Here is a 26,595-nt window from a genome sequence, read left to right on the forward strand (position 1 = left end):
GGACCCCACAGAAGAACACAACAACCCTTCCCAGATAACGTACAGTATAATTAACCAGAAAGGTGTGGCAGTGCTTTTGACTGTGATCAGCCATCTGGAAGGATTTCAAATAAACAACCTAGCTATTGCTGCTTTGCTAGACAACTGATCATTCTTAGTGGCGAATATTAATAATCGCTTTTGAAAAAGATTAGAACAAAACTAGCTTTGTGAATTACTGCACCCTTTCTTGCAAATGTACAGTAGGTAAACCAATAGTTTTATCATTATCAATACAGCCTACTTTAATATATTGGATATAAATAATTGTCACTAAAAATCATCTGCTGTGTATTCAGATAAAGCTATAGAGATCTGCCTTGTTACCTAGCAACTGGGCAAGTAACTGCCATACTGCAAAAAAAAAAAAATTCCTTATTTTTTAGGTAGAGTGTGAGCAAAAGCATGAAGGGAGGTACGTTTGGGGTGCAACCCTAGTTTATCAAAATCTCCATAATTCCCTGGTTAACCTTTGTTATATAATGATTCATCTTCCCTCAATGACAAAAGAGTATTTCCATTTGCTTTGGTTAATAAGATCACTGAAACATTTTATATTTCTGGATAAAACTGAAGACAAATCATGCTGAATTTTAGAGCTAGAGGGAAGACTGGCTTTATAAATGAGGAGGCTAACGTAGCTGAGAAGATTAAGTCGCTGAAAGCTGTGTGACTACACAACTTCTTAAAAAAGTAAATATATGTGAAGTGTTGAACAGCACCTGTCACACTGAAAGGATTACATGTCTGATACTGTTATTTTTTATTATTGTCATTATTACTGACGGAGTTGGATCTAGAATCTATTTCCTAATTTCCCAAACAGTATTCTTGTCATTAAACACATTCCCTCCAAATACAGCAGTGCTTTAAAACGTACAATGTACATCTTCCATGAGCAAAAGCTGTATTTTAATTGTAAAATGTATGTATTAAATAAAAATATCTATGTAGATTCATTTTTTAAATGTATTTATTTACTTATTGAGTCCCAGTTGTGCCACCCAGGGTCCCTGGTCGTCACTGTGGCATGCACGATCTTTAGCTGTAGCATGCAAAGTCTTAGTTGTGGCATGTGGGATTTAGTTCCCTAACCAAGGATTGAACCCAGCCTCCCTGTGCTGGGAGCCCAGAGCCTTAGCCGCTGGGCCACCAGGGAAGTCTCTGTAGCAGAAGAAAACTGAGTCTTCAAAACTAATAATTCGTAGCTTTGCTTAAAATCAAACCTTTATCATCCTCAAATATAGATAACTGATGTAGAGCTAAAAAGCATGTCTAAACCATCTTTGAAAGGCAATATTTTGTTGTTGATCTAGAAGTATAAAATTTCCCATCTTTCAAAATGATCCTTGATCTACATTTCTCACTTCATACCAAACATTAACCTGATACATTTATACTGAAAGATTTCAAACATTCGTTAGATTAAGAAGAGCTCACACTGAATCTGAAGAAGTCCACACACCCACACATCTTGATTAGTATACATCCCTTATACATTTCCTAATATTTATATTCTCTCTCCCTAGGCGATCTCATCCAGGCACATGCTTTTAGGTACCACACCTATATGATGAGCATCTTTCCTGAGTTTCAGGCTTGTAGATCCAACCACTTGCTTCACATTTCCACATGGATATCAAGTTTCTTTGATTTTTAAAAAGCTTAAAAGAACTTTTGATTCCTTCTCCCACCAGGGGCCCAGTCTGTTCATCACCCACCCAGTTGCTAAGAACAAAAATTTAGGCATCATCCATAACTCCTCCCGTCCCTTAATCTTTCAAATTAATTCATCGGCAAAACATCTAAATTCTGTTTCCAAAATAGACCCCGGAATCTGATTTAAGATGGTAAATTTAAACTTCCACACAGAAGTTCCCTTCCTAAATACCAAACAGAATGTGCAAAAAAAAAAGTAAATAGTAAGAAAAAAATACCAACAGTGACCAATCGAGGAAAGAGACATAAACAAATATAAATAAGCTTCAATACTGGCAGCCAAGGAAAGAAACAGAAGATTCTGGAGCAGGATAAAGAGGCACAGTGTTGCCTGATTCCCAGCCGTGTTCTCACTCCCCAGAGACGTGAGTCAACAAGACTCTGAGAATTCTAAGAACTCTAAATGTAGAGAAAACACATACTCAGTGAATATCTGTGTCTGCTTCCTTTCTCTACTGAGGAGTAATGGAAACGTGAAACGAAGCAAAGGGTGGAAGGGGCTGACTCCATGGAACTGAAGGCTCCAGGGCTGCCCACTGAGACGAAGAATCCGGTGGTCTGACGTTACCTCCAGGGTAGCTGCTGGCTCACACAGAACCCGTTAGTTAACTATACAAAGGCTGTCCTTGGGATCTCCCACCTACTCCCTCCCGTGACACGAATGCTGATAACAGGGACATTCAGCAAAACCTGAGAAGGCCAAGCCCCGGAAACCCAATCAAGGCTGCACAGGGTGTGAGTTACTTCTCTCTACAATTTCTATCTCCTTGGCAACTTCTTCAGTCCAGTTCAGTTCAGTCACTCAGTCGTGTCCGACTCTTTGCAAGTCCATTGACTGCAGCACGCCAGGCCTCCCTGTCCATCACAACTCCCGGAGTTTACTCAAATTCATGTCCACTGAGTCAGTGATGCCATCCAACCAACTCATCTTCCGTCGTCTCCTCCTCTTCCCACCTTCAATCTTTCTCAGCATCAGGGTCTTTTCCAGTGAGTCAGTTCTTCACATCAGGTGGCCAAAGTATTGGAGTTTCAGCTTCAGCATCAGTCATTCCAATGAATATTCAGGACTGATTTCCTTTAGGATGGACTGGTTGGATCTCCTGGCAGTCCAAGGGACTCTCAAGAGACTTCTCCAACACCACAGTTCAAAAGCATCAGTTCTTCTGTGCTCAGCTTTCTTTACAGTCCAACTCTCACATCCATACATGACCACTGGAAAAACCATAACTTTGACTAGACGGACCTTTGTCTGTTTACAAAGGCAGCTTCTTCACACGTCAGAAGGTGGACAGGTCCAGGCCATCAACCATAGCTCAAGGGGAAAATCAAACCGGTCCCTCAGAAGGCGGGAAGTGATTTGGGAAGTTACTTACACTGTGTCTGGGCAAAGCTCCCCAAGCAATAGCAAGATGGAAAGAAAGAAAGAGAGAAAAAACCCCAGCATGGCAGATATGCAAAGAAGGAGGGAAGAAGGAAAGGGGAGGAAAGGAGCGGAGAAAAGGAAGCAGGGAGACAGGAAGGATGGGAGGGGAGGAGGGAAGGGAAGAACACAGAACGCAGGGGTCAGAGCATAGGAAGTAAATCTAGCAGAAATTCACCCAAACAGAAAGAAGGACTTCCTCACACAAACTTCCTATTACAGAGGAACGATTTCAGCAAAGGCTGACGCTAAAGAGAGAATAATGAAACAAATGAATGAGATGCAAAGAGAGACTGTGGACCTAACAAAACTATTCAAGTGCCAGAGAACATTATTTTAGAATCAATCAATAGATTATTAATAGAAATGTCAAGAAAACAGCAGACACTTATAAAAAAATTGAACTACTAACCCAGAGGAAAGGACTGAGGTAATTCACTGTGAATGCAGGTGAAAATGACAAAAGACTATATAAAAAAATTAATAGATATGGAAGACAGACAAAGATGATCCAAAATAAGGATAACACAGAACATTCAACAAGACATAGCCTAGCTATGCTACTGAGCTATGAGGACAAAGAAAGAATTCTTTGGGATTCAGGCAGGAAAAGCAAACACTTACAAAGGGTGGCTTCAGATTTCACAGTAGTAGTGAATGCCACTAGACAATGGAGAAACAGTTGCAAAACTCTAAGGGAAAGAGAGCATAACACAAGGATATTATACTCAGCCTCAATGTTGCTCAGTTATAGAAGTAACAGAAAGACACCCTGAAATATCAGGAAAAAAACAACAAAAAACAAAACTCTCAGAAGTACAGTAGCTACAAGCCTTTCTTGAAATAAGTAAGAACAAAAAGCAACTGACAATGACATCTAGGCAGTTAAGAGATGACTCAAAGAACTCATTTAGAAATGGAGCAGCTATACTAAAGGACTGGGAAACATTGGGTCTATTTAACTAGAAAAATTTATATGAAATAAGCTTAGAAATTATGATTTTATGATTATAGAATAGCAAGTGTTATAACATGATCAATACAAATTAATTAAAAGTATTAGCTGAGAGAAGAGATGGGCAATAATGTACTTAAAATTAGAATGTGTAGTTTAAAAAACACAATGCTTCCAGCCCTGAGGCAGATTTATCGTAAAGCTACTTAAGTTTCAAGACCCTTCACCTACATGGGTGATTTGTTTTTTCCCAGGCCTTGGGAAGGGTCACAGCAGAGCATTCACATGATCACGTGTCTGTGAAATATACTGTATTTTCTTAAAGAGGAATCCACTCCTGCTCAAACCTCTTAACATTTTTCATTTCTCTTAATCATGACAGGATTTAATAACCATTAATCATAAGCATTTCTCTTAACCATAATGGGAGATCGTTTAGGAAATAACTTGTGGTAAGGAGTTTAACTTGTGGTAATAACTGTTTGAAGTTCAACAATTATTTAGCTTTTCTTACTTCCATTTTTTTATGCTGTTAAGTATAAGAAAATAAACTTTAGTATTTTCTATTTAAAAATAGTGTTTCTGGTATGATCCCATTGTTGCCATTACTACAAAAACATTTCTTTCTACTCATGCATCCATTTATCAATCAGTTTGTATGTATGCATAGAAAGATGCTTTAAATGATATTAGTCTAATGTTAAAGATGATTATTTCTGGGTGGTGGGGTTTAGAGTAATTTAAAAATTTTTTATATTTTTATTACGTGCATCACTTGAATTATGTCTTATAATCACATATCAAATATCAAAAATAATGTGGGATTATTTTTCTTTAAAAAATGCCAAGATATTACTTTGGATGGTGAGAACTACAGAGAGCTGTTCTTTTCTTCTTTGTATTTTCCTATATTTGTAGAACTTCAAAAAGCTTTTCACAATTTGATATTCTGAATCTTTCCACATCTCTTCTTTGCTTACTGTCACTCCCTAGACCAAATCTCTATCAGTTCTTACCTGGGCTACTATTAAATAACAGTCTTCTATGTGGTTCCTCTGTGTCCATTCCAGCCGTAGTTTTGTCCCGTCTTCACATGGCAGACTGTGTATTCAAAGATAAATACTGCCACACTTTGGCGTTAAATCCTCCATTTGCTTCATGGCATTTTTAGAATAAAACCCAAATCCTTTGCCATGACTAGCAAAGCTGACCTAAGTGGGCCAGGACGTAGCCACACTGGACTGCTCTCTGGTACCCAAACAGACTGCGCCTGCTCCCCAAGGACGCATGTGCATGTGGGCCCCTTGGCCTCAATGCTCCTTCCCCAGGCTTCTCTGCCTGGCTCCCGTCACCGTTCTATGTTGGAAGGACACCTTCTTAGGGAGACCTTCTCTGAACAATTTTTGAAAGTCACATCACTGTCCTCCAGAACATTCTCAAGCACTTCACCCTGTTATATGCCTTTCACTGCATTTACCACTGTCTGACATCCTCTCCATTTATTTACTTGTTTTGTATTAACCTTCCCTCACTAAATATCTGCTCTACAAAGCAGAAACCTTGTCTATTTTGTTCACCATTGTATCTCCTGCCCTAAGAACAGTGCCTCGAAGATAGTAGACAGTCCACAAAAATGTCTCACGCGAATGAATACACACATGTTGTTTCCAGCCTAAAAAGAAGGGTGGTATTTGCAAATCTGCCTTTTAAGTCAGTTTTTTAGAACTCAAAATGCAAGTTCCTTCAACCAAGCCACCATATAAACAGTAATTAGACATTAAGGCTAGCCCATGAACGTCCACTGGACCCATCATGGGCTAAAATTCTGTATATCTGCAACAAAAATGCTAAAAACAAAAACAAAAACAAAACCCACCATGATGAATTATCATTGGCATAATATACAATTAAAAAGAAATAATTTATTTACTATGAACAAATTACAATTATTATTCATCTTTCATATTAGTGGAGACATTTATGGATTTTGTGAAGGGGGCTTCAGATCATTTTTAAGGGCTGTAGGGTCTTCCAGTCCAGGGTTTTATCCATCTAACCCACTTTAAAATGTACAGCACTCGGCTCCTTTCATAACAGATATCACACTATTCCCACTCTGAATACCTATCAGCCATGAGTTGGGCCACTGTTTGTATCAAAAATGTAATAGAGGAAATAGATTTTCTGGAGGTATTAGGAAAGAGAAAACTAAGAAGAGGGATTAAAGAGGTTGTGTGATTTAAAAGATATCTGAGCTAAGAGCAGTGAATGAGAGGAGAGAAAAAGTCAGTGAGGTGTGGTTAGGAGAATACGGGAAAGAAAAAGTTTCTCCTGTTAGCTACTGGGCATTTTCATTTTCCAAGACAGCTTAGTTCCTGTCTGGAATAGTTCTGGGTAGGTCAAAGAAGGGACCGCCAATGTGTAAATGATGCTGAAAGTTGAGAGGGACTATTTATTTCTAATTTGAAACTTTGTACCAAATTCGGTTTGGCAAAAAGTTTGTAAGACTAATCTACCAGTAGGATGAAACAAACAGCATCGCCCACATCAGGAGGACTAACTACGCCTTGCCAGACCTTCCACTCCAGAGAGAAAGCTGTGTTAGTAGAAAACAATTTGAACCAATTATTTTTACCCTAAATTGACAGTTAAGATAGAAAAACAAAAAATGTATTAAGAGCCAAGAGGTGCTGCAAATGGTCTGCACGTCTTTTCTGAAAAAAATGAACCACGGAGGTAAAGAGAAGCAGCTTGTTTTTACAGTCACATTTTGTATTTCCAGAACAATATCTACACAGTGGTCATGATTTCTAAACATCAGGAAGCAAGTCTTCTGCAAACATCACACAACACAAAACATATCACCTGTTGCAATTACTACTACGTGCAAGTCACGTCCAAGTCTTAATTGAAACCAAAACAGACCATAAAACTCACGGTTACCGAAGAATCATTCCAACTGAAATGTGCTAAAATGACAGGATGCTCCAATAGTCTTAAAATACTATTATCTCTTGCCAAGAGTCTTAATTTTCACATGACGACAAAACCTCACCCTGACGAGTGTTGTGAGAGCTACACATGGCCAAGCAGTGCCGAGACTGCGCTGGGGTCGCATACTAATTTCCGTGGCTTCAAAGGTGTCTGTCTACAGTGACAGAGGGTTTGGGACATGGAACATGGGTATCTGGACAATCTCAATGCAGCCATTGATTTTTCCAGAGTATGTTCTTGTGGTTAATCCTACGAAGTTTGTAATTTCAGTTTAGTTACATGAATTCCAAACCCTGAAGAGACATATCCATAAAAGCCATTTATAGAACAATCCTGTTTTCAGATTCACCTAAAAACACACTATGAAACATTTAGTAACAGAGGATATCACAACATGCATTTTTGCTTTTTCTACTTCAAATATTGTATTGCTGCTCTTCTTTGCATGTCCTCCTATTCCCATATGAGAAAACTACCAGTAAGTCTTGGCTCTGTAAATACCAGAATCAAGAGGTACTGCTTAAACAAAAGTTTTAAGGGAATTAATATTGGATTTTCATCTAAAGATGTTATTCTCATAATTTTTTAAAGAAAAAAATGACTCAGCTTAATCATATTTTGACTTCTAAAAAAAAACATCTCATGATTTCATGAAGAGAAAGCAAAAATCAGATTAACAAGGATGGTTTTCATCTCACACTAGAATCATAAGAAAGGTTAATTTTTACATGAAAATTCCATCTACATAAAAATAGATTTCTGGAACAATGCATTATTGACAGATGTGTAGGAAGATAAATGCACTCATGTAAATGTTCTTTCTCAAGCAAATTATTAAATATATTGACAGTGCTGCACTTTGAAAACAATCATTTTAAAGAAATTAAATATTAATACAAGAGTAAAGACATCATGGCTAATGTAATCTCTCACTCAAAGAAATATACGTGCAACACTTTTTTCCAAGGCTTATTGATATTCACTGCTATTAAATTTCATGGCAAACATTTATGCTTTGTACTGGCTATTGTCTATGAAAGGAAAAAAATGAGTAACCAATTAATAAATTTGGATTCGGTTCACACTTCTGTTAATTATTGGTGGCTTAATGAGGACCTTGTACATTGATTTCTGGCAGTGGCACTTGTAAATACTAAATCTGAATTACTATTCTAAGTCCAAAATGTATAAAAATCAACATACCTATGGCAATACAAATGTTTTACTCATGACCATTAATGACTTTAATCAAGCAGATCTCCTAATTAATTTTTCTAATTGTTCATTCCTCCTGGGACATTAGCTGGCTTGATGGATATTAACGTGACATATGTGACATTAGCATCTGGTCAGAAACAGGGACATCAGTAAACTCTACCCGGTGTTTCTACAGACTTTGCCAATGCTATAAATACTGACAATGCCGAAACATTTATTTCAGTATAATATTGAGAGAACATGTCTGCCTTCCATTTTTAGAGAAAGGATAAACCTGCTTCAAAACACAAGGTGGTCAAAAAGACTTATTCAGTAAATGATGCAATAAAAATGACTTAATAGTAAGTTGGTAAACATCTGCCAACATTTAGGAAGACAGTAACATCACAAATGATTATTTGCTTTTCCTGAACAATGCCTGCTAATCTACTCTAGTTAGAATATATATAGTAACCTCAAACAAATGCTACTATTTTAAAGAAAATCATTCCTTACATTTCAGACCAATTGTACCACATGCAGTAAATTAAAAGATAAGAAATGTATCAGAATACAACACATGCATACAAACTTGGTTAAAACTGCCAACTTTTAAATTGATAGTAACTGTCCAGTGATGATAATTTTAAAATGCAGACAAATAAATGCACCTACAAGTTTTGTTAAAAACTATATATGCCCAAGTATCTTACTAGATATTGTACCATGCTGGACTATATTTCAAAACTATTTTAATGGAGCTTTGCTCTCCGCACAGAGGCAAGATATTTTATTCTCTTTCTCTGCCCTCCCTTAGGGGAACTGTAGCAATATAGGGTCTCTCAATCCTAATACACAGACATATTATCTCTCTATTGTTACTGGTTAAGAAAAAAAAATATTACTTCACTAAAAGTGCCAAAGTACATCAAACAAAGTAACTCTAATGCAGTAAAATTAAGTTTCGCCCATTAGCAACTGCAGGAGGAAGTTTCTATCCTTGAACAGAGAGCTGACTCCTCACTGCTTTTATCCAACATCATATTCCACCCCCCTGCATTCTGAAGTTAAAATGTCTTTGTAACAATGTTTTTCTAAATGACAAGTCGCAAAGTCTTCCTGGGTAGCAGGCATCTGTTTCAATTTCATTTGTACCAGTTACTCCTTTCTCCTCCATCTGAGTTCCCGGAGAATCACTGTATCATATCAAGCACTATTCAGGACTGACTGGGTGGAATGAGAGAAAGGAACACTTCTGAAAAAAGCTTTACAATGGAACAACGGTCAACACCAGTCATTAGAGCCTATTTTGTCACAGAGCCATCAACACCATGGACTCAGATAACCCAGACACCGCCGGCATCTCCTGGCCCAAGCTCATCTGCTGACTACAAAGAACGCAGGTTTTGGAAGCAACCTTGGGAGGTTTTCTAATCTTCTTTTCTCTCTGCCTTCGGGTTCCAAACCAGCTCAGAACTGGCTCCAAACTTCGATGTGAATCTATCCTAATGTAAAGTCTGTAAGACTCCTTCGGTAACTTGTGTCAATGTTGAGAAAAGTCTTTAAGTTGTACCTAAATTCTTCATGTTGCCTTCCCAACACGCTTTCCTCTATTTCTGTTTTTCCAGATGCTAGAGTCCATATAGCAAATGTCCTGATCTAGAAAGTCCTTAAGAATCCTTAAGGACTCCAAAGTTCACATGCCTTCAATCTACCCATACAACATGCTGGGTGCATCTCTGCAGCTGGGGTGCAGAATTTTTAGCCTCCTGAAACTAACATCTCAGTCGCTAAGGGAGGAGATGGTCGCCGCAGTGAGGACTAGCCTTCCTGGCCAATCTCTGAAAATGCAAAGCCTTCCTGAGCTGCCCATTTGTTAGAGGGGCTCATGTTTGTATACGGTTGGTTTTCTTGGAGGAGAAAAAACAAGAAAGAAAAAAAACGCAGCGCTGGCAGCATCCTTATAAAAACAACACCTTGTTTGCCTTTGGCAAGTTTTAGCCTGGAGTAAAATTACATCCAAGTTACAACCATGCAAATCGGGATTTCAAAGGAAATGTTGATCCGACCTTCATGAAAGCTGCAAATTGCCGTCTGTGCTGCTCTAATACGGCTCTCCGAAGCGCAGCATTGGAAAGTCCAAACCCACTTTCCCCTCTGATTAACCAACGTATAAAAATATGAGAGCGGGCACGCTCCATACCAACCCTCCCGGCGTCTATTCTTCCTGCTACTGCTGAAAGGTGATTCAAAGCGCACCTGGAAATTACATGGCTTGGTGTGGCTTTTTGATACTGAAGACAAATGACCTTTGGAAAATATCTACTCGTGAAAGTCAAGTCATTTGGAAAGACATCCGGCAATTTACCATTTTCAAACTCCTCGCAACCGAGAATGTGAGGAAAGGAAAGGGAAAATGCGCTCAATCCGACAGGGGGGAAGCAATAACCAAACCACGTTTTTTTTTTTTTTTAAAGCCCACAGTGGAGACAGCCAGCCTGACCGCAACAAATGCCCCGACAAACCCTCTCCGCAGCCTTTTTGGATTTTCCGACCCGGCTTCCCTTTTTCCTCCTGCCCCAGCCGCATCGCCACTTCTCGCCACCGCATCTTGGTGAGCGGGGGCCGCGGACCGCGGGGTAACCGTGCCCCGCGCCGCCGGCAGCCACGCCGCTACTCACCCGAGCCGCTCGGCACTAGCCGCGGGCTGGCAGCGAGCCGGGGTCTGCGAGGGCTGGCGGGCTCCGGCGCCCGAGGACGCGGACATGTGGGCTGGAACCTCCGCGCATCTAGCCGTTGCCTCTGAGCATCTTTCTGAGCTCCCCCAGCGAATGCGAGCTGCGCGGCGAGGGGAGCGCGCCGAGGACGGGAGGGAGAGGCGCCGAGCCGGCCGCGCCGTGCCGAGCGCCGGGCTCTCCCCGCGCGCGCCCCGGGCCCGCGCACGCGCCCCCCGCCGCGCCCCCGCCACCCCGCCGCGCGCCCTCGCACGCGCCCGGCCCCACGCGGCGCGCGCCAGCCCGGGCGGCGGCGGCGGCGGCGCGTCCTCCCCCGAGCGCGGTCTCCCGGGCGGCCGGCTGCGCTCTCTATTGTTCTGCGGTGGCTTACCCGGGGTGGGTGGCCGGGGCGGGTGGGAGGTGTCGGCTTAGTTCCCGGGAGGACTTACCGCTCAGGCGGACCGTAAGTGCGAGAGCGCCGTGGGCTCGGGCACGGCGCGCGGGGGATGCGGAGTGCCTAGCTCCGCCGGCTGCCAGCGCGCGGGGGCTTCCTCCCACCGCACTCGCTCCCGCTCGGAGCCCGGCGCATCCTGTGTTACTATGGATATCTCGCTCTTCGCCGCCCCCTCCTCGCACTCCCAGAGGCCGCCGCAGAGGCAGCCAGGCAGCGCCGCAGGCGCCCAGGTGACCAGCAGCCGCCACTGCCGCCGTCACCGCCGCCGGGGAGAGGAGGAGGAGGAGACGGGAGAAGGCAGGTCCGCGAGGCCACCTCGAGTTTCCTCCCACTCGCCAAGCTGGGTTCACGACGCAGGAGAAGCCGCAGCTGTCCTCAGCTAGTGTGGCTGGGGGTGCCATCGCCCCGAGCGACCAGCGTTCCCACTCAGAGGGCAGGGGTCGGCCCCCGGTAGACTCAGAGGGGCACGGTTAAGACTTGGAGTAAGATTTTGACACCAAACACCCCTCAGCCCCATCCCTAGTTGCCACAAAAGTTACCATTGTACTGCTACCAGCACTTGTGGAAACTTCCTTTGGCAAAGGTTTCCTTTCAAAATTATGCCAATTAAATGAATATATTAATGCCAACGGTGTTTCCCTGCCATAATAAATAAAAATAATATGTGGCTTACAGACTGCTTAATACCGTAACATCTGAATGAACATATCTGGCAGCCCACACTCTTCAGTTCCTTGCTGTTTCAACCCTTCTATCCAAAACTGTGATCCCGCTTAGTCTGGGATATGAACCACGGATTCACACAGAGGATAACTAATGTCTGATCACAGGGTAACAGCACCCGAACAGTCTATAGAAAATAGGTTGGAATGAAGAAACTTTAAGATAAAGTACTTAAGGAAATGTACGACATTATGATGAACTCCAAACAGTTCTCATGATCAGTCTGTTGTTCAGGGCACATTTACTTTCTATACTTTTTGAGTATCCGTTTTTCATCTTAAAACCAGAGAACAACGATTTTGATCATTGCAAAACGTCACACTGAAACAGAAATGTTAATTTGTAAACGTTAATCAATTTTTAAGATAAGTAATGTTTGTGCACGCATGCTGAGTTGTGTCTGACTCTTTGCTATGAAGCACTTATTTGCTGGGTATCTGTGAGTTATCTCCTTGAATTCTCACAGCTCTGTGAGGTAAGTTTTATTATTATTCTTGCTTTACCGATGAAAAAGAAAGGCTTAGAGAGATCTGCAACTAGGAGGTATAGGACAACATCCACTTTCTTAAACAAGAAACAGGAGATGCCCTCCGTTTTGTTTACTGTCATGTCATTTTGGGCTTCTCTCATAGCTCAGTTGGTAAAGAATCTGCCTGCAATGCAGGAGACCCAGGTTCAATTCCTGGGGGCAGGAAGATTCCCTGGAGAAGGAAATGGCAGCCCACTCCAGTATTCTTGCTAGGAGAATCCCATGGACAGAAAAGCCTGGCAGGCTACAGTTCATGGGGTCGCAAGAGTCAGACATAACTTAGTGACTAAACCACCACATTTTCTGCCTTGGTGAAGTTCAGGCATAGTATTCTCTGAAGTCACCCCACTAGCAAAGGATGGGGTTAGGATAGAAACTCATGCCTGTCAGTATCCATAGTCATATGGAAACTATTTCTCATTTCCATAAAGGGTTCATGAAGCTTTTTGATTGTAATGTCTCCTACCTATAGAAAGTGAAACAGGTTGAAAACAGCTGCCTTCCTGACTGGTATACTCTTTACTGAACATGACCTGCCTTCTTGCCTGGGGCATCTTCAAATGTCTGTTTTCTGAGATCAGCAAACTTCTGATGGGTTTGGAAGTCAGGCCATTTAGTTCTGTTTCTCACTCTGCAATGGAAACACATGTGACTTGAGGTGGAGTAGATGCTTTCTTGGTTTCCCAATCTTGCAAATAATCATAGAGTGACATTTCCCAGGGCATCATCCTCTTCTCAGTATCGTTCTCTGGTAACAGCATCGGGCTTGCTCAGAGATGTCATTTGTTAGCAGTGAACTGCAGGCTTTTTGGAAAGGAATTATGCTATCATTTTTGTATTGTGTCGAATCCTCTGTACTCTAGAATAATTTGGGGCTGTAGGCCATTTTGTGTCTGAAACACCTCTAGAGAATGATGGAAATCGAATTCTCTGTCAGCATTTGTGCTTGACTAATGAAAAGTCTTCTTGAGGGAGCTGGGAGGGAAAGTTGCTGTCCAGAGTGGCTGTCGCTGATGCTCCATTCAGCATAATCATATCACATATTAACTGCTATAGTCCTGGAAATTAACTTCAGCATGGCAGTAATGAAATTTGGCCATGACCTCCAGATATGGGTATTAAAACATAAAGGTCTTTTCAGTATAATCTCCTACTGGTTGGGGTAAAAACATTAAATAATTCACAGAAGAGTGGCTTTTTACTCTTTGGCACTAAATAGCCCCACTTACAGTTGAAATTTTAGACATTTTTATGTTCTAGACTAGCATAAAGGATGTAAAAGATCATCTTCTGAAACTCTCTCATATTGTAGAAAAGGAAATTGATACTTAGAATGTTTAATTCACTTGCCCAAGGATCTAATCTAATTAGAAGCAGAGCAAACCCATGAATTCTTGCCATTTGTTCAGACACTTACCATGATACTGTAGTGCCCCAGGATATTCAATGTCAGAATTATTTTTTCCTTCAGTTATTTTATTTTTTGCTAAAAGTCAGTCAAGTTCCAGTTTATGTTATTTAGAATCTGAATGATATATAATCTAGTGTTCTTTAACTTGGAGGGTATCTATATCTTCTTTTTAATAATCTGGTTATATTAAGTAATATATTGTTTCTTGACAAATGAGACAATTTAGGAAAAACTCTTATAGTACCAATTTCTAAACTCCCTGTATCCCCACTGGAATGTAAAGCATTCATTCCATTACAGGTCATCAGGAATGCAACCTTTCTGACATAAACTAATTATTTAAGAACATCTATTTTTTATTAGAAAGGACTAATATTTGAGATTCTCCAATTTGCATTAAAAAATTGTCCAGAAGACTGTGTTGACTATTTTAGTCTCAGAATGTCTAAAGATGGTGGTAACATTCAAATAGATATATAGAACACTGATTCAAGTCCTTTGTACAGATTTAGAGGAATAGAATTACAATGATTTATTCACTGGTTTGGACATAGTACTATTCAATTATTTAAGTTTGCAATCTTGGAAACAGGCCTGTGGATTCGAATAATGGCTATTCCACTTGGTAGTTTTGTGATCTTGAGTAAGCTAATTAACTTTTTCCAGTTCACTTTTCCACTCTGTAAAATGTATATGATAATAAAGGAAAAGACTTCACATGATTTGTTGTTAGGAGGAAATGAGATTTCCCACGTGGGGTGGTCGTTTTGATGTGTCCATTTGGCTTGGTTAGAGTCCCCAGTTACTTAATCAAACACTGATCTTGGTGAGACTGTGAAGGTATCTGGTAGATGTGAGTAAAGTCCATAATCAATTGTCTTTATCTAAGGGAGATGATCCTAGGTAATCAGGTTCAATCAGTTGAAGGGCCTTAAGAGCAGAACTGAGGTTTTCTCAAAGGAAACTCCATCTGTGAACGGCAGTTTCAGCCCCAGCGAGTTTAAGCCTGCCTTTCTTGACAGCCTGCACTACAGATGTTAGACTTGCCTAGCCAGTCTTCACTATTACAGTAGTCAAGTCCTTGCAATTAATCTCTTAGTATATATCTCCTACAAGTTCTGCTTCTCTGATTGAATCCTAACTTACACATGTTGTAAAGAATGATCTATTAAAAAAAAAAAAAAGAGAATGATCTATAGGGACATTCCTGGTGGTCCAGTGATTGCGAGTCTGCCTGCCAATGCAGGGGACATGCGTCTGATCCCTGCTGTGGGGATTCTACATGCCTCAGGGCAACTAAGCCCATGTGCCACAATTACTGAAGGTCACACGCCCTGGAGCCCATGCTCTGCAACAAGAGTAGCCGCCACAGTGAGAAACCTTTGTACCACGAGGAAGAGTAGCCTCCGCTCATTGCAACTAGAGAAACCCTATGGGCAGTAATGAAGATCCCGCCCAGCCAAAGATAAATCAATCAATCAAACTTTTAGAAAGAACTAACTATAGTATCTGGCACATAAAAAGCACTCTGAAAATATTAGCTAGAATTTTTTTTTTTATAAAACCTTTATTCAGTACCTCTTACATTTAGGGTACTGGTGTATGCACTCTGATAGAATGTCTGAGTTCTGTGATAGAATAGGGGTGTGTGTGTATAGATACCTATTACCTTCAATGTTATCAGTCCCAGCCAGGAAGGGATTTAATGTCTGAGTAAAATTTCCAGAAAACAAGGCTATGGTGCCAACACAGTTGATTATTCCTTCTGGAGCTATGTAGAGGGATCACGCAAATCTAGTATGAGGACGTTTCCTGGTTAGGAAAACAATGAACGAAACGTTAGGCACTCCATTTTCAATTAACCTATATAGATTTAGCACCTGAAACTAGAAAGAAAACTGATCTTCAATCATGAGATTCCATGATATCACCCAGATTCACCTCTGACTGTTGGTCTTAGGCCAACTAGAATTAGACACTTAACAGGACTGCTTTGAGACTCTTGGAGGAAGAAATATTCTTATATTTAAGAATATTAAAGCAAAGATATTTTTGTCTCAATGTTAGCTTATCTGTGTTATTTTATTTTACAGATTTTAGTTTGTGTTGAGCATTTTTCAATTTTATTTTTTATTGGAGTATAGTTGATGTACAATATTATATAAGTTACAGGTGTACAGTATAGTGATTCACAGTTTTTAAAGGTTATGGTCCATTTATAGCTATTATAAAATATTGGCTATATTCCCCATGATGTACAGTATATTGTTGTAGATTATTTTATAACTGATAGTTTGTACCTCTTAATTCCCTACCCTTATATTGTTTTATATTGCCAATAAAGGTCTGTCTAGTCAAGCTATGGTTTTTCCAGTAGTTACGTATAGATGTGAGAGTTGGACTATAAAGAAAGCTGAGCACTGAAGAATTGATGCTTTTGACTGTGGTGTTGGAGAAGACTCTTGAGAGTTCCTTGGACTGCACAGAGATCTAACCAGTCAATCCAAAAGGAAATCAGTCCTGAATATTCATTGGAAGGACTGATGCTGAAGCTGAAGCTCCTGTACTTTGGCCACTTGATGTGAAGAGCCGAGTCATCGAAAAAGACCCTGATGCTGGGAAAGATTGAAGGCAGGAAGAGAAGGGGACGACAGAGGATGAGATGGCTGGATGGCATCACCGACTCAATGGACATGAGTTTGAGCAAGCTCCGGGAGATGGTGAAGGACAGGGAAGCCTGGCGTGCTGCAGTCCATGGGGTCGAAGAGTTGGACACGACTGAGCGACTGAACAGCAACAATATTACTTTCAGAATTTTTAAGCAAAGGAAAAAAATACGCTAAAATGCCATTAAAAATCAGGAATGGTACAAACCTTCTTAAATAGAAGCTGCCTTTGTCCTTCAGAATTATAATGCCAAGTCTACGAAACTTAAAGCTGGAAATACATCAGTAAACAAAGTCCAGGAAGACTGTCTGAGATGTAAATAGGATTGAAAGGTGATGAAGTGAGAGAGATTGAAAACATTTTGATTTTTTATTAAAGCTCTGGTAACTTAGAATCAATTTTACCAAAGAACATGTTTTAAATTCTGTATTTTTGTGTATTTGCTAGAGAGAGCTGTCCCTTAATCCTTTATAGCATATTTATAATTTTTTAAAATGGAAGTGATACAAAAATACTTCTCATTATGCCAAGATTTATGGAATGCCTGTAATCTCAAATACTGAGCTGAGTGCTCAGTGATAGGAAGATAAAGTAGAGATGGACTCAAATTTTGTGCAGCCCTTTCTCTGGGTAACTCCTTTTGAAAATTCTTATGGATTTCAACTATCATATAACTAACTCCAGGAAAAACTGAATACATCCCTTACCCTGCACTGGACTAGACAAAATTCTTCTGCTCTCATAGTAACTACGTGCTCTGAGTGCTTACTCACAAAGTCGTGTCCAACTCTTGTGACCCCATGGACTGTAGCTTGCAAGGCTCCTCTGTCCATGGAACTTTCCAGGCAAGAATACAGGAGTGAGTTGCCATTTTCTACTCCAGGGAATATCTTCCTAACCCAGGGATGAACCCATGTCTTTTGCATCTCCTGCCTCCGTATACAGATGCTTTACCACTATGCCACCTGGGAAGCCGCATAATAACTTTTCTTCTTCCAATATAGCATTTATTATTTTTTGGTAAGGGCTTCCTTGATAGCTCAGTTGGTAAAGAACCTGCCTGCAATGCAGGCAACCCCAGTTTGATCCCTGGGTTGGGAATATCCCCTGGAGAAGGGAAAGGCTACCCCCTCCAGTATTCTGGCTTGGAGAATTCAGTCCGTGGGGTCACAAAGTGTCAGACATGACTGTAATTACTTAGTTATGGATTGCCTCATAAGACTGCATGTGGTCAAGGACCTTGCTTATGCAATAATTTGTGTTCAGGTCTTGACTTCAGATAGGCATTAGGTGAATATTCACTGAACACTTGAAAGAAAGCTTGAGACATGTTGAATTTTTGTTGCTTTCCAAATAGACACATACAGAAAGCAGACAGAATATAAATCTGGCACTGAGGACAGAGGTGAGGGCAAGAAATATGATTTGCTGTCTGCTAATTCCTGGTAGTTGGAGGGCCTGGGAGTGGAACTGTCACCAACTAGAACCACATGTAGAATTATGAAAGAGAAGGTTTGAGGTCAGAACTCTGGACAGCGCCCAAGTTTCCATTTTACACTGTGTGATGAAACATGGCCCACTAGCTAAGACAGAGAAGTTTCAGGAAACCTAACTTCCAAATATGGCTTTTTAACCATGTGAATAAGTTTCTGATAGAAAGATATTTCAGAACTAAGCTACTGTAGATGTCGGAGCACTCTGAATATGGATTTACAATCATGATGTTGTGGAATTTTACCTTCCAATATGTGGAAAGTGGGACTTTAAAGTTTGTTTTAAAAAAAAAAATAGTATGTGTAGATAGAGGGCATGGCATGTGAGTCAGTGAGAAAGTGTCTGTGTAATGGCAAGGTGACAAAATCAAGGAGTTCCACAAAAGGAAGGCTCTGAGTGGTATCTGGGCGTGTGTGGCTGTTGGTGGTATATGCCTACTGTAGAAGCATTGGTTTCCCTCATACTCAGGGCTTGTCATTAATGAGACAAGTAAGGCATAGGTCAACTTCCAATGCTGAGAAATTTTCTTATTTTTATTGCATGATCATACTTTTGCTGGGGAAAAATTCCTTTCTTTGGATAGCAGATTTAAAACAACTTATAGACTTCCTATTAACCATGGGCATATTTACAGATCTAACTGCCAAACTAACACAACCCAGAGCAGAAGGGACTTACACTTTTTCCTGAAGGCAAGCAGGCTTGCAATCCAAGGGGAATGAATGTAAACGCTGAGGCCCATCTGCCAGGAATGTTCTGCCTCAGTCTTCTGAATTAAGACCCAGGGACTTCTTTTGGAGGCTAACTACATTCAAGGCCTGAGCCACGTACGGCTCCACTGAGCCGTGGCTAAGACATTCGCTTGCAGCCTGTGCTCACAAGCAGCCCCTGAGAATCAGTTTCAGCAGCACCTCACAGGTGTTAAGCACCTCATCCTTCTAATGCCTTTAGTCAACCAAGCAGCTGTGTGCAACGCCGGCAGCAACTTTCGAGGTTAGCAGTGAGAAGAGAGTGAGCTGGTAATCTGATCTGGATGTCTGTTTCACTAAGTGGTGGAACATTCCAGATTTCCCAGGACAGCTCCCTTTGAATAAGTCAGACCCTTGGATCTGATTTGATTGGATTTTTGGTTTCAGAAATATGGCTCACAGCAGTGGAGACTTGTACCTGGAGACCTTAAGGAGGCAGTATATATACAAGAAAAGGCAGTATATATGCAGGAAAAGTATATATACAGGGCTCCGACCTGGGTTCAAGCCCGGCTCTCTAACTTACTAGCTGCGGACCCTGAGCAAACTGCTAACCTTGTAGCACCTCAGTTCCTGCGTCTGTAAAACAAGGATTACTGTTATTTTAGGATATTGTTTAGGGATTAAATGGGTGTACTCGTGTGAAAAAAAAAAAAAAACAAAAACTAACACAATACTTGGAGCACAATAATTATTCAACCAAAGAATTAAGTTCCCTCTAGTATTAATTCATAAGCCTTCAGGATCAAGAGGCTATTTCAGCTTATCAACTGAGCTAAATAGCAAAGTTCATTCCTGTAGCACCTTCTGGTGTGCTTATCAGCTCTGTAAGGAAGAGCCCATGCATCTAAGTGGACAGTAACTTTTCATACGTGCTGTGCTTACCCGCTCCGTCATGTCCGAATCTTTGTGACCCCATGGACTGCAGCCTGCCAGCTTCCTCAGTCCCTGGGGATTCTCCAGGCAAGAATACTGGAGAGGTTGTCATGCCCTTTTCCAGGGGATCTTCCCTACCCAGGGATGGAACCCAGGTCTCCCACATTGCAGGTAGATTCTTTACCATCTGAGCCACCAGGTATGCCCAAGAATACTGGAGTGGGTAGCCTATCCCTTCTTCAGGGGATCTTCCCAACCAGGAGTAGAACCGGCATTGCAGGGAAGCCCACCTTTTTGTATGGCAGGCTCATAATACAGTTGCTCTGTTTTTCTCCACAGAATTTTGTGGAGGACAAGAGAGCCTATCACTTGGTGGTGATTATGTATATCATTATGCTAATTCTCTTGCAATGTACCTTAGGGATACTGAAATATACTAGAGGAACAAAGTGAGAAAGAATTACATAATAAATATGAAAATAATTACTGTAATACTATTCTATTTAAATATTAATTATTTTATTACATTGATCACATTAATATTAATATAACATTTATATTAATTGTATTAAAATAATTTGGGGTTGGAATAATTGAATCTTAGGATGGAAAGGTTGATGTTCACTATTTTTCCTTCTTAATTCCCAGTCCCTCTACTTTTGTTATCAATAGTCTGAATTTTTTTTTTTCATTAGGGAGGCCACTTCTGCAGCCCTGAGCCATGAAATTCTCAGAAGCCCTAAAAGAGCCGATCATGGAGAGGAGCCATGATCTGCTGGCCTAACAAAGGGTTCCATCACTCAGTTAACTGTGGTTCCTTCAGGGATGATTGCAAATACTGGGGAAGAGAATTCTCATCACGGATGTTTCTGAGTTGATGACACAGGCATTGGTAGGGTGCTGAGCCTACTGTCTGGAGCTGCCAGTGTCCCTCCTGTGGGGAGGGTCTGCCCAAGGGTGAAGTCAGTGCTGGGGAAGCAGAGAGCAGGTATGGAGTCTCAGGGGCCCAGAGAAAGTTTTCAAGGCTTGGATCCAGTCCTGCCTGAAGTCTCTGGACTTGCTCTCTTTTCTGAGCCAACAAATTCCTTATTTTGAGTTGGGTTTCTGGCATTTGTAATTGCAAGTGTCCTGACTTACTTGGAAGAGAACTCAAATATAGTTTACCTCAGCCTCCCATCCAATGTTTGAATGTCCTCTATAACTTCTAATGAAAAATTTACTCAAATAAGACTTGGACTCTTCCAGTGACAGGGAGCTCCTTATCCACCAAGAAGCCTGTCCCATTGTTGGGGTTTTACTACTATGAAAGTCTTCTTAAACTAAGGGAGAACTTCTTTTCTGAACTGTTGTATTGTATAGTTACCATTTATTTTGTACCTATCAGGGGTCAGAGGCCATGAGCTATGTTATGGTAACAAAGGTAAAATTTATTATCTTATTTAATTCTCAGAACAGCCTTCTGATGTGAAAATTATTTTGGACACCATTGCACAAATCCAAGTGAGAAATGATAAGGGGCTGAAGTCAGGGCTGCGAGGGTGAGGGTAAAGTGGATGAGGAGGGATTTACGAAGCCGTAGCCTCTCAGTGATCTGGGGGCTGAATGGAGGGCAAGGGCATGAGAGAAGGCGGCATCTGGGAGGACCTCTGGAAGTTAGATGTATGGTGAAAAAGGATCAAGTCTGCAGGGAAAGATGACGGCTCTGCTAGTTACCCAAAGAGGTGCAATACACGGATGGGGGTCAGTGCTTACAAGGGCATGTGATGGCTCTATAAACTCTTAAAAATTGTAACTGAATTTGCTCGGTCTCAATTAAGAAATCATCAAGAATAATTTTTGCATAGACTTTGGTCACCTAAGGGCTGGTTAGAATAACAGGTTTATGTTCAGCCCTCAAGATGGGGTTCTTCTCTCTCTCTCTTCCAGCCAGCACCCTGGGAAGCAGAGGAGAGGAGCCGGAGAACTCAGCAGGGGGATGCCGTGGAGTTTGCCTGAGCCGCGGGGAGCAGGGGAGGACAGACAGGAGTCAGATTTTGAGGTTCTGGAGCCAAAGAGAAGTGCATACCTGTGGAAGATGTTTCTGGGAATGGGAAAGAGACAGGAAGGGAAGAAACATATTTCTTGTGTACCTACTATGTACCAGGACTTTATTCGCACTAACTCAGCAACCCTGAGGGTGGTTACTATTATTCTAGTACTATATTTTTACTGGTTACTATAATTCTAGTACCATCTTTTTACTGGATGAAGAAGTTATGGTGATGCTGAGAAGTTGTGTAATTTTTCCGAAATCTAACAGCACTGGACTTAAATCCAGGGTACATGGCTCTGAGATCCATGATTTCTTCTTTATGCCATGCTATCTACTTAAACAGGCTTCCCAGGTGGCATAGTGGTAAAGAATTTGCCTGCCAGTGCAGGAGATGCAAGAGACGCAGGTTCAATCCCTGGGTAGGGAAGATCCCCTAGAGGAGGAAATGGCACCCCACTCCAGTATTCTTGCCAGGAGAAACCCATGGACAGAGGAGCCTGGCGGGCTACAGTCCATGGGGGTCGCAAACGGTTGGACACAACCGAGTGTCTGAGCGCAGCGTCTCCTTAAATAACGAGCAGTTGCTAAAGTACATTCACACACTATCTCAGTTAATCCACTAAAGAGCAACCCAGAGGTTGGTATGGCTAATACTACTCCTATTTCTTAGATCGTAAAGAGAGGGCTTCCCTTGTAGCTCAGTTGGCAAAGAATCTGTCTGCAGTGCAGGAAACCCAGGTTCAATTTCTGGGTCAGGAAGATCCCCTGGAGAAGGAAATGGCAACTCACTCTAGTATTCTTGCCTGGAAAATTCCATGGAGAGAGGAACCTGGCAGGCTACAGTCCAAGGAGGAACCAGAGTCAGACATGGCTTAATGACTAACCCACCCAAGAGAGGCTCATGACTTGCTCACAGGCACACAGCTAGTGAGTAGCAGGACCGTGGCTGGGTCATTGAAACAGCAAGGGAGCTCCAGAAAAACATCCACTTCTGCTTTATTGACTATGCCAAAGCCATCGCCTGTGTGGATCACAACAAACTGTGGAAAGTTCTTCAAGAGATGGGAATACCAGAGCACCTGACCTGCCTCCTGAGAAACCTGTATGCAGGGCAGGAAGCGACAGTTAGAACTGGACATGGAACAACAGACTGGTTTCACGTCAAGGCTATATATTGTCACCCTGCTTATTTAACTTATATGCAGAGTACATCACGGGAAATGCTGGGTTGGATGAAGCACAAGCTGGAATCAAGATTGCTGGGAGAAATATCAATAACCTTAGATATGCAGATGACACCACCCTTATGGCAGAAAGTGAAGAAGAACTAAAGAGCCTCTTGATAAAGAAAGCTGAGTGCCGAAGAATTGATGTTTTTGAACTGTGGTGTTGGAGAAGACTCTTGAGAGTACCTTGGACTGCAAGGAGATCCAATCAGTCCATCGTAAAGGAGATCAGTCCTGAATATTCATTGGAAGGACTGATGCTGAAGCTGAAACTCCAATCCTTTGGCCACCTGATGCGAAGAACTGACTCATTTGAAAAGACCCTGATGCTGGGCAAGATTGAAGGTGGGAGGAGAAGGGGATGACAGAGGATGAGATGGCTGTATGACATCACCGACTCAATGGACATGAGTTTGAGTAAACTCCGGGAGTTGGTGATGGACAGGGAGGCCTGGCGTGCTGCAGTCCACGGGGTCGCAAAGAGTTGGACATGACTGAGCGACAGAACTGAATTGAACTGAACTGAGTAAGTAGCAGAACCATGGCTGGAATTAAAAATGGCTAACTCCAAGCGTATTTTCCTACGACACTGAAGCTACTGCCTTGGGTAAGATGCTGTGAAGGGGGCTATGTCACAACTATGACTGACACAGTTTTGCTCTGAAACATCCCCTCCCTTGCAAGCAACGTCCAGCCTGACGCCTGGTGGGGTGCTGCTTTCAGCCTCTCTGGCTCTTGAGGAAAGACCCCAGGAAGAATGGAGGGAAAGGTCCCAGGAGTTTCTGGTGAGGCGGGGGTGGGGTGAGGTGGGGCAGAACATTCCTCAAGGAACCTTCACCTCTCACTGTCTGTGGAACACTACAGTGGGGTCTGTAGGGCAGGGCTGTGAAAATCCATTTCATCTGGGAGGTACATTGTCAGGACTGAGGGTGGGATGAGCCTTTGTACCCCCAGGGCAGAAATGACTCTCTGGGTGGAAATAACGTGGGAAGCCACATTAACTCTTTCAGGCCATTAGGCTATCATTTAGTAAATTACCACTTTGCTCTAAATGGGTCCCTAGTGGGTATGAAGGGTGAGAATGTTCTAATTTGCACTTTTTCCCCTTTCTCTCAGCTGCTTTTTCTAATTACGATGTAGACCAAGAAGCTGTTTAATAACTGGTTTATTCCAGATCACTGGGTGCTCTTATAAATGTAAAAAAATGGTCTAGCAGATCTGCTGTATTGAAATGTGTGGAATCAAGTCTGTGCCTAACATGGTGCAGAGGGGTGCTGCAGCCCAGACGGGCCCACAGGACTGAGGAGAGCCCCAGGCACTGGGGCAGCTCAGCTTTCCAAGTCCTCGGTCAGTGGAAGGTGTTTCACAGAGTGCCCTTGTTCCTGGAGGTCTGTGAGCGTGGGTGGAGGAGGGCACATGCTGTGGGAAACTCCGGGATGGGAGCTCATTTCTTCTCTTAAAGGGAGGATCCATGATTCTGACCTGAGGAGGAGTCCAGATGTCCGCCTTGGCGTATGTATTACAAGGAGGATTTGTGAGGACTACAAGGATGCTCCCCCAAAACTCTGGTTTCACCCTATCACTCAGAAGGCGTGACTGCAATATTTCTGGTAACATATTTCCTCCCTGAGGGGAAAACAAATATAACAGAGGTCTCCTTTGTTCTTAGAAATCTGGGGCTATTAAGTAAATGCCAACAGAGTTGTAAGGGCCTAATATTGTTGCCTACTGCTTTACATATACGGCATTTAATGTGTTTTGAAGCACTCGCATAGTCATTGTTGATCAGGGCTGGCTTCACGGGCATGTGGTTACCACTGTCCCTTAGGGTCTAGTTCTCAGAAGGGTTCTAAGTTTGGGTTAATACTCTGCAGTTGCAATTTTGTAATTCTGAATAATTTTAACTTTAAATTGGTGTTTGTAAATGACGTCTGATGAAAGTATGGACATGTGCCGGGGTTTAGAATCTCAGCTCACATATGATCCTGCCTTCCTAGGATGAGATTTTGGCTGTCTGTTCTCTACCTCCTGCTGCCCTGCTGTTCTCTGCCCCTGGCCTCTCCCGGGATCACCCCACAAACGCCGCTGCCCTTTACCTGGGGTAGCAATTAGGTAGAATTGAGAAGGGTGGGGCAGGGGCTGGCTTTCATTCAGCTCTCACTCTCCTTCCCCATCCCCCCCATGGTGGTGGGTGGTCTTGGTGTGGACGTTACCCACCCTGGGGCTTTTTAGGTTAAGCCACCCCCACCCCAAACAGTAACTCAGGGCATGTTTGGTGAGCCTTGGTGGATGACTCAGCAGGGGCTTCTCCTCCACCCCAAAGACCAAACATATCCTGGCCTAGAGATAGTTATCCTTGATGGGGGAGGGGAGGGAGTCACTCATCTACCATTAGGTTGGGGTGATGGGCCTGTGGCAAGGGGAGATGACTTCCCCACCCCTGGCCAGGCCCCACATTTTGGATCCTGCAAACTCTAGCTGGCCCTGAAACTGACATTCATTATGCTAACCAGGTAAGCTAGACAGGACAAGCATGTTGCTACTGTTACGACTTCTGCTGTTGCTCTTCCTGCTTGTGGACACACTGTTACCACCTCTGTGACTTGCACCGGGGCAAGCACTGAATTATCTGTCATCATATTTAATCTTCACAACAAACACGCAAGGTAGGGCTTATACACTGGGGTAATTCCCTACCTGCTCTGAGTTTGGTGTCTTCATCTGTAAAACTGGTACAAAAATAACTCCATACAAGGATATTGTGATCATTAAACAAGATGGTGTGTGTATAGAGAGATGGATAAAACCTCATCCACTGTATTTGTTTGGAAGAAATATTTTGATACGCTGCGTGGGGAGAAGTGTGAGACCCCTGTGGGCATACTCAAGTAACTCAAGAGGGTTGTTTGACTTCTGGGCTGATAAGGAGAGGAGTTTGAATGGTCCTGGGAGGAAGGTGATAAAGAAAAAGGAGTCACTGAGGGCAGAGTCTTTGTGGAGGAAGAAAACACTAGCGACAATATGATCCTTAGAGAATGGAAATGTCCTAAGGGACTTCAAATACATTTGTTAATGTTGAGGACACATTGTGAACACCTCAACCTTCCGATTTTCATGAAATCTTTGGTAAAGACCAAGTAACTGACTACTTGTGTGTGATTAAGCTAACAGGAGCTTCAAAGAGATATTGAGATTGGCATCCATGTTGGCACAAATGAAATGGACAGAAAGTGGACCTGTGGACGCATGTGCAGGAAGATAAGTTAGAGCTGATACTGGACTATAACAGTCTTTGTTTCCTCTGCATACTCTCACCTTTTGTTCATGCATTTTAGGGGGTTTAACAGCAACTAGGTATGTTCTGTTTAGTTTATTTCTACAAGCCCCACTACTAGG

The 26,595-nt window shown here is 42.2% G+C and overlaps 1 protein-coding gene across 21 annotated transcripts in view; it reads right to left on the reverse strand.

Moving 5' to 3' along the window:
- Positions 1-26,595, reverse strand: part of ANKS1B (ankyrin repeat and sterile alpha motif domain containing 1B) — a 1,065,346-nt gene that overhangs the window by 147,622 nt on the left and 891,129 nt on the right. The window contains exon 1 of one of the 21 annotated variants that reach the window (XM_043440454.1): positions 11,006-11,256. The exons of the other annotated variants lie outside the window; for them this stretch is intronic. The gene's annotated coding sequence lies outside the window, so the exon portion shown is untranslated. Of the gene's footprint in view, positions 1-11,005; positions 11,257-26,595 lie in introns of those variants that run through there. 21 annotated transcript variants of the gene reach the window in all.

This window comes from Cervus canadensis, chromosome 21 (assembly GCF_019320065.1).
Source record: "Cervus canadensis isolate Bull #8, Minnesota chromosome 21, ASM1932006v1, whole genome shotgun sequence".
Lineage (NCBI taxonomy): Eukaryota > Metazoa > Chordata > Mammalia > Artiodactyla > Cervidae > Cervus > Cervus canadensis.